Consider the following 7,425-nt stretch of genomic DNA (forward strand, 5'->3'; position numbering starts at 1 on the left):
ATTGGTGTGCTTCTTGGTGGCCTATACAGAATGTACATCTGATGAGCACATGTCAGTCTTAAAATGCCTTTGACCTATATGTCCATCAGTGTGGTAACTATGATTATTATTAGGCACTGTCCAAAACAGCAGACTTCTAGAACAGTATAGGTCTGCTCCAGTATAGCCATATACTCTTGACAAGTTGCCAAAAAATTGTGGGGACTCACAGATGGAATGCTTTCTATGGTCTTTGCTTCTCCTGTGCTTCTCTTGCTTTTCTCCACTGACACAACCCTGCAGAGTTAGTGAGGGAGTTGCTCGGTTGCATTTTTTTGGGGTTTTTTTGTTGTTTTTCTTTAACAGAGATGGAAGCCACTCACATTGCTGATGAATTCACTGACTTGATTTCTGTCATTTACAGAGTAGAAAAGCTTATGTCAGCAAGCCACTCTAGAGGTCAAATGTTTGTTTTTTGGGAAAAAAACATATATTGCATAGCAAATGGACTGGGGGACCTTGGCCTGGACCCTAGCCCCCCCTAGGTGTCGGCTAGTGCAGCTTAAAGTTTGCTGGTGAATCCACAGACATGCCTCAGGTGCAGGAAAACGGGAAGACACTAACTCCCCCTCAGCAGCCAGCACCAGGCACTTAAGCAGTGACCCATGGTCCTGCTCTAGTGGTACTGAGTTCTTGCTCGCCTTGTTCACGCTGTCCCCCAACAGCTGGTTTTGGGAACAGATGCTGTTCCCAGCTCAGTGGCTGGGCATTCAAGACCCCCACTGGCTGCAGTGGTGGCACAGAGACCCCACTCACTCCAGCTGCTGGCACCACAGACCCCACTCTGGCCTCAGGAGCTGGCACCAAATTCCCCTCAGGCACACACAGGTCTCACCAGTAGCTGGCACCGAGTCCTTGCAGCAGACGTTCACCTGGGACTGAGAGTAAGCATAGGCAGAGAGATGCTTCAGAAAAGATTTCATAAGAAGAAATAAGCCAGGCCAGACTGTGGTGATCAGGCACAGGGCTCAGCCAGACAAGTGTACTGACCAGCCCTATTTTACAACCAGCCAGCCACTCTTGCACAGAATCACAGAACGGTAGGGCCTGGAAGGGACCGCTGGAGATCATCTAGTCCAACCCCCCTTTCTGTCTTCCCCCCTGCTCCCCCTTCCTCTGTGCATCACCCACCCCATGTTGGGGGGTCCCCCTGGTGTGCAGTATCATCAGTTGCACAGTCCAGGCTGATCTTCCCAGCAGTGGCGCCTGTGGTTTCTTGATAGCCCATCAGTCAGTGTGAGTGGTGAGGTTTGTTTCTTGCCATTGTCTCCATGTTTGCTTTATCAGGTCTGTGTTTCCATGTATTTTGTTTCTGGTTTCCCCCTTTTCCCCTTGGTTTCCCAACTGACAGGTCCCCAGTCAGATAACCTCGCTGGAATAAAGTTTCTCACACTCTCACATGCCCTTATCAATTGATGTGACTGACTGGGTTGGTTCTCATCACGACGTCCCTCATGTCCATGTGTTCTTGTTCATGGCTTCCTCCTTTCATTATTGTCCCTATTGCACTGGAAAAGCTCCTTGACCTGATACCCTTAAAGGAGCAGACACTTTCCTTCTACATAGCTTACAGATAATTGTTCCACATAACATGTCCTGCAATTCTGGTCCCACATTTCCCCTAACTTGGGGATTTAGTTGGAGAGATCACATTTCATTCCTATGGTAATCAATGCATATAGGATCATTTGCACTGATTTTTCATCCTGACATCCTTTCATCCTGGACAAGAGACAGCCAAGGTGAACACAAAGACTGAAACCTTGCAAGTTCTTTTGAGTGGATCTTTTAATTTTAAAGGGCCCACCTGAATGTACAGAAGTAGGAGAGTATTTGGTGTATAGTAGAATAAGCAAGAAAAAAATTGCAGTGTAATGAAGAGAAGGTGTACAGTATGGGAAAAAGATAAGGAAAATAAACTCTGCCCATTCAGACATTAATCAGTTCCATGGGATACCATAAAATTAATTCCTCTTCCTTGTGTGCTTTGAGCTGTTATGAGTTTGATACTGCTGTCATGTTAAGGATGGTAAACCAGCTGGTCTGGGATGTTTGCAAACTTATTTGCAGACATTTAAAGACTAATTTACAGCTACTATTTTTAGAGTCTTTTGCAAAAGAGATTGTGACTTCACTGCTAGAAACAACAGTCTTGAGCTATGCTCTTCTCAGCTATTGACTGTTAACTAGAAATATCATTAATTTCTGTATTTATATTTTGCCTGCCTATTGCCTTAGAATGTCTTTGAGGTTTTCTTGTTTCAGTATTTTCCTTTTTAGAAAAATATATTTTGCAATTAGAGAGACATGAAAGAAGAATAGAAAAGGATAATTGTATCAGCATTTGGGGAAGCTGCTTGGTGCATGTGCCTATCAGGAAGGCAGATAGTGGAAATGACATTGTTTCCTATCTGAAACCAAAACCAGTTAGATCAATTTCTAGTTTCAGTCTGCTAGCCAATAAATGCCAAAATGTTACTTAAAGGGAATGAAATCATATTGACACCAAAAAGAACAGCCTTAAATGTTTCTTCTCTTTACTCAGGTTCTGCACTGATATGGTTTTCTTCCCTTTGACTAATAAAGCAATGTAATATGTAAACCAATAACAGGTGGTGAGTATCTGACTTGTGTCCTGGTTTCATAAACAATACAAGGCAATATAAGGCCTTAGCCTGCTCACCTCCCTCTTTCTTTACAGTGCCCTTCAGTTTTCTGTTCTGTTCTGTAACAGTACAGCATAAGTAATATATGGCTCCAGTATAGCTATCTACCGTTGACAAGACAGAAAGGAAAATGGGAGAAGAATGTCAGGAAAAAATGTAACAGGAATGACAGACCTGTGTCTTTGGAAGTAGCTGTAATTTATGGTGCATTGTGCATGAAACAATGTCAGCTGTAATGAAAATCTGCTACCTCAACTTTGTCAGAAGGCCATCAAGCTAAAGCAGGCAGAAAAGACTTGAAGGGCAACAGCTGTGCTCATCTGTGAGTACATGACTACTGTTGTAGTTGCAGTAGGGTTTTTTAATTTAAAGGAGGAGTCTTTTAGGGAAGGATCATCTAATTACCTAAAACATACATAAAGACCACATTAGCTGCAATAGCCTTGTATAGGGCTTAAGGCATAGGAATTGGAGCAGTAGTTATAAAATGCACTTGTCCTTCAACCTACTTATTCACCTTTCTATGCCTCACTTCTCATTTCATCTCTTCTCTTATATTTACAGCATATACGGAGTGCAGCTTGCAGCTGAGCCTGACTCGCGCCGCCAGATGCCATTTGTAATACCCTAAAGCAGTTTATTGTATTAAGTGATGTGAGAATAGTTGGTGCAAATTAGGCTTTCAAAGGATGATTGGATATTGGATACACTGTGCTATTATCTATGTATTAACCAGTGAGATTACTTTTAAAAGTCTATAAAAGGGCTGGCTGACACAAATACTTTCATCACAGATTTTGTGTTAACGCAACTGTTAAGAGTACTGTATCCCTGATAAAGCACTGTCAGCTAATTACTGGATGTATATGAGAGTGACTTAAATAGCAACTCGAGGCGGAATTTTTGTAATTTTTTTCTTTTTTTTTTTTAATATAAGAAATATGACCCAAAGCAATGGGATAAGACAAAGAGAATGAAAACCTGGGAAAAAAGATAAATGGGAGAAAAATGGTTACATAAGTGAAATAGTGCATGTGTGTGCATGTATACTGGGCTGGGGAGGGGAAGCAAGAAGGGGAGAGAACATAAAAATATTGCTGCTTTAAATCTGTCCTTTAAAATTTTTAAACTCAGTTTTCATGCTGATGAATGTTCAGCAACCTTATGTATTCCCAGTGGGACAAAGTATTGGATGGACTGTCAGGGGACCTGTAGTCAAATTTTCATCTCTTTTGGCACTTTGTGATGAGAGCAGACTTACAGAAGTGGTACATAAATAATACAGAACTGTCAGAAATGAGAGATGTAACTACAGCACCTTTTCTAAAGACTGTTGTAAGGAGCACGGGGATAGCAAAGTATTGATAACTGGCTTCTTGTGGGGCTAACACTTCCTGGAATATCCCCACACCAGTGACATTGCATACATCTTGCCTTTGCATCTCTTCCATGACAAGTATGTGATATCAATTTTACTGTACTTAATTGATCACTCTAGTGTGATGAAAGGAGCAAAAATGTTCTGCTTTATGAAGCAGAAAGTGTGTTATTTCTCTAAATCTTTCTGCTCTGTGAAGCAGTTGATTTCTGGACAGTAACTATCTTCTGTTGTGTGCATACACTAGTTATTGCAATAGATGTCCATTTTTCTTGGCCATCAGCTGCAATGAAAAAAAATATGCTAATTGCTTTCAATTAGAGAACTATGAAGAGTGTGGCTGTAAAATATGACAGGAAAAAAATCAACGTGAAGAACAGATTTGAATGTTCCCTTGGGAATGTTGTACATTTAATATTTCAGAAATGGGTTTGCTTAGCCCTGAGGGAAAGGGATTGGAAGAGCATGATAGGCATGAGTATGCACAAAGACTGTACTTTCAGTATTAAGGTGTGATGTGGTTTAGCCCCAGCCGCCAGCTGAGCGCCACGCGCTGCTCACTCACCCCTCCCCCGGCGGGCTGGGGAGGAGAACAGAAAAACAAGGCAAAGCCTCAAGGGTTGGGATAAGGGCAGTTTACTGGGACAGCAAGGGAGAGGGAAACAATCAACAACAGTACTGATAACAGATATTCACAATGGGTGATAACAGAGAACAATTTACCGATCCGACCAACCCACGGACCAGACACTCAACCCGTCCCCGACTAGCCCTCTTTTATGGTTTTTATGGTTGACTAGCCCCCTTTTATGGTGAGCATGATGTCACATGGTATGGAATAGCCCCCTGGCCAGCTTGGCTTACCTGTCCTGGGTCCTTGTGAAATTAACTCTATCCTTGCCAGAACCAGGACAAGGGGGGGGAGAAATAGGTCACTGTAGATTAGATGGCTAATTTAGTTTCTTTTTAAGCCCCAAGAGGTAGAAAATGCTGAGCTGCAATTAGGAAGAATGGATACTGTCTCCTAAGGGACAAAGCAAATAAGCAATGTAGATCTTAAGTCTTCTTGCTTCCTTTAAACTCTTGATTTACACAAATACACCTGTTAATTCATGCTTTAGTACTGTGGTGATGTTGCCTTACAGGAAGAAGTGCCAGTTTATGCAACAGCACTAATTAATCATGTGTGAATGCTGAGCTACCCATGGTTTAAGATAAACATTTCTAATGCAGGTTATGTGGAAGGAAATACTTTTCTTGTTATTTTTTTGAAGTTGTTATACGTTATGCCCAAGAATGGTCCATCCTAGCATCCAGAAAGTCAAGCAAAAGTGGCAAGATGTGTGCATGGATGAACAAGGAGCTCCTAACTGAACTCAGACATCAAAAGGAAGTTCACAAGAGTTGGCAGCATGGAGAGGTATCCTGGGAGGAATACATCAATGCTGTATTGAGCGTGCACACACAGGGTTAAGAAAGCCAAAGCTAACGTCAATTGAATGTGGTGGGGGATTTGAACAGCAAAAAAGGGCTTCTGCAGGTATATCAGTAACAAAACAAAACCAAAATAATTAGGGAAGTGATGGGCCTGTTGCTTAATGGGATAATACCCATAATACATTGGGTGTGAAATTGGCTGATGAGTCGGGCTCAAAGAGTTATAGTAAATGGGGTTACATCAGGCTGGCAGCCAGTCACCAGTGGCATTCATCAGGGCTCAATTTTAGGGCCAGTGCTCTTTAATGTTTTTATACATGATCTGGATGCAGGAATTGAATGTACATTAAGTAAATTTGCAAATGATTCTAAACCAGGAGGAGCGTGGGCTCCGTGCAGGGTAGAGAGGCCTTACAGCAAGATCTGGAAGGACTAGAGAGCTGGGCAATCACCAACCGTATGAAATTTAAGAGCTAGTGCCAGATTGTCCACCTGGGACAGGATATTCCTGGTTATACATACAAATTGGGGTCAAGAGGCTGGAGAACAGCCCCATGGAAAGAGATCTGGGGTTTGGGTTGATGGCAAGTTGAATATGAGTCAACAGTGTGCCCTGGCAGCCAAAAGGGCCAACTGTGTCCTGGGGTGCATCAAGCACCGCATAGCTAGCCAGTCGAGGGAGGCGATTGTCCCACTTTGCCCTGCGCTGGTGCGGCCCCAGCTCGAGTACTGTGGGCAGTTTTGGGCACCTCAATATAAGAAGGGCACCAAACTATTACAGTGTGTCCAGAGGAGGGCGACCAAGATGGTGAAGGGCCTCGAGAGCAAGAATTACGAGGAGTGGCTGAGGTCACTTGGCTTGTTCAGCTTGGAGAAGAGAAGGCTGAGGAGTGACCTCATGGCAGTCCACAACTTCCTTAAGGGGGGCAGTGGAGTGGGAGGTGCTGGTCTCCTCTCTCTGGTGACCAGCAACAGGACACGAGGAAACAGAATGAAGCTGCATCGGAGGAAGTTCAGGCTGGACATTAGGAAAAGGTTCTTCACTGAGAGGGTGGTCAGTCACTGGAAGAGGCTCCCCAGGGAAGTGGTCACAGCACCAAGCCTGTCAGGGTTCAAGGAGCATCTGGATAATGTTCTTAGTCATGTGGTTTAGTTTTAGGTAGTCCTGCGAGGAGCAGGGAGTTGGACTTGCTGATCCCAATGAGTCCCTTCCAACTCAAGATATTCTGTGATTCTAAGTTTATAGAACCTGAGGGATGCATCCCTGAGAAGTGAGGGAGCTGTCCAGTGCCATTGCAAGGCAACTCGCAATCAGGAGGAGCGTTTCTGGCAGGTTTGAGGAAAGTGATCCTTCCCCTCTATTCAGCACTCAGACCTGATCTGGAGCATTGTGTGCTGTTCTGGGCTTCCCAGCACAAGTCATGGACACGCTGGATTCACTCCAGTGAATCCAGCGAACAGCCACTAAAATGATTAAGGGATTGAAACACCTGAGGAGACACTGAGAGAGCTGGGACTGTTTAGCTTCAAGAAGAGAAGGCTTGGGTGGTGGTGGTGGTGTAATTTTATTGATATATATAAATACTGGGTCAGGGGGAATAAAGAAGACAAAGCCAAACTCTCCACAGTCCTGCAAAGTGAAAGGACTAGAGGCAATGAACACAAATTGAAATACAGGAAATTCCAGCTAAATATAAGAAAAAAATATTTTTACTGTGTGCATGGTTATCACTGGAACAGGTTGCCCAGAGAGGTTGTGGAGTCTTCATCTTTGGAGATTTTCAAAATCCAATGGGACAAGGCCCTGGGCAACCTGCTCTAGCTGACTCTGCTGTGAGCAAGGGGTTGGAATAGATGACAGCCAGATTAATTCCATGATTAAGTCTTGATTTTTAGAAAAGTCTT

Source organism: Grus americana, chromosome 1 (genome assembly GCF_028858705.1).
Source record: "Grus americana isolate bGruAme1 chromosome 1, bGruAme1.mat, whole genome shotgun sequence".
Lineage (NCBI taxonomy): Eukaryota > Metazoa > Chordata > Aves > Gruiformes > Gruidae > Grus > Grus americana.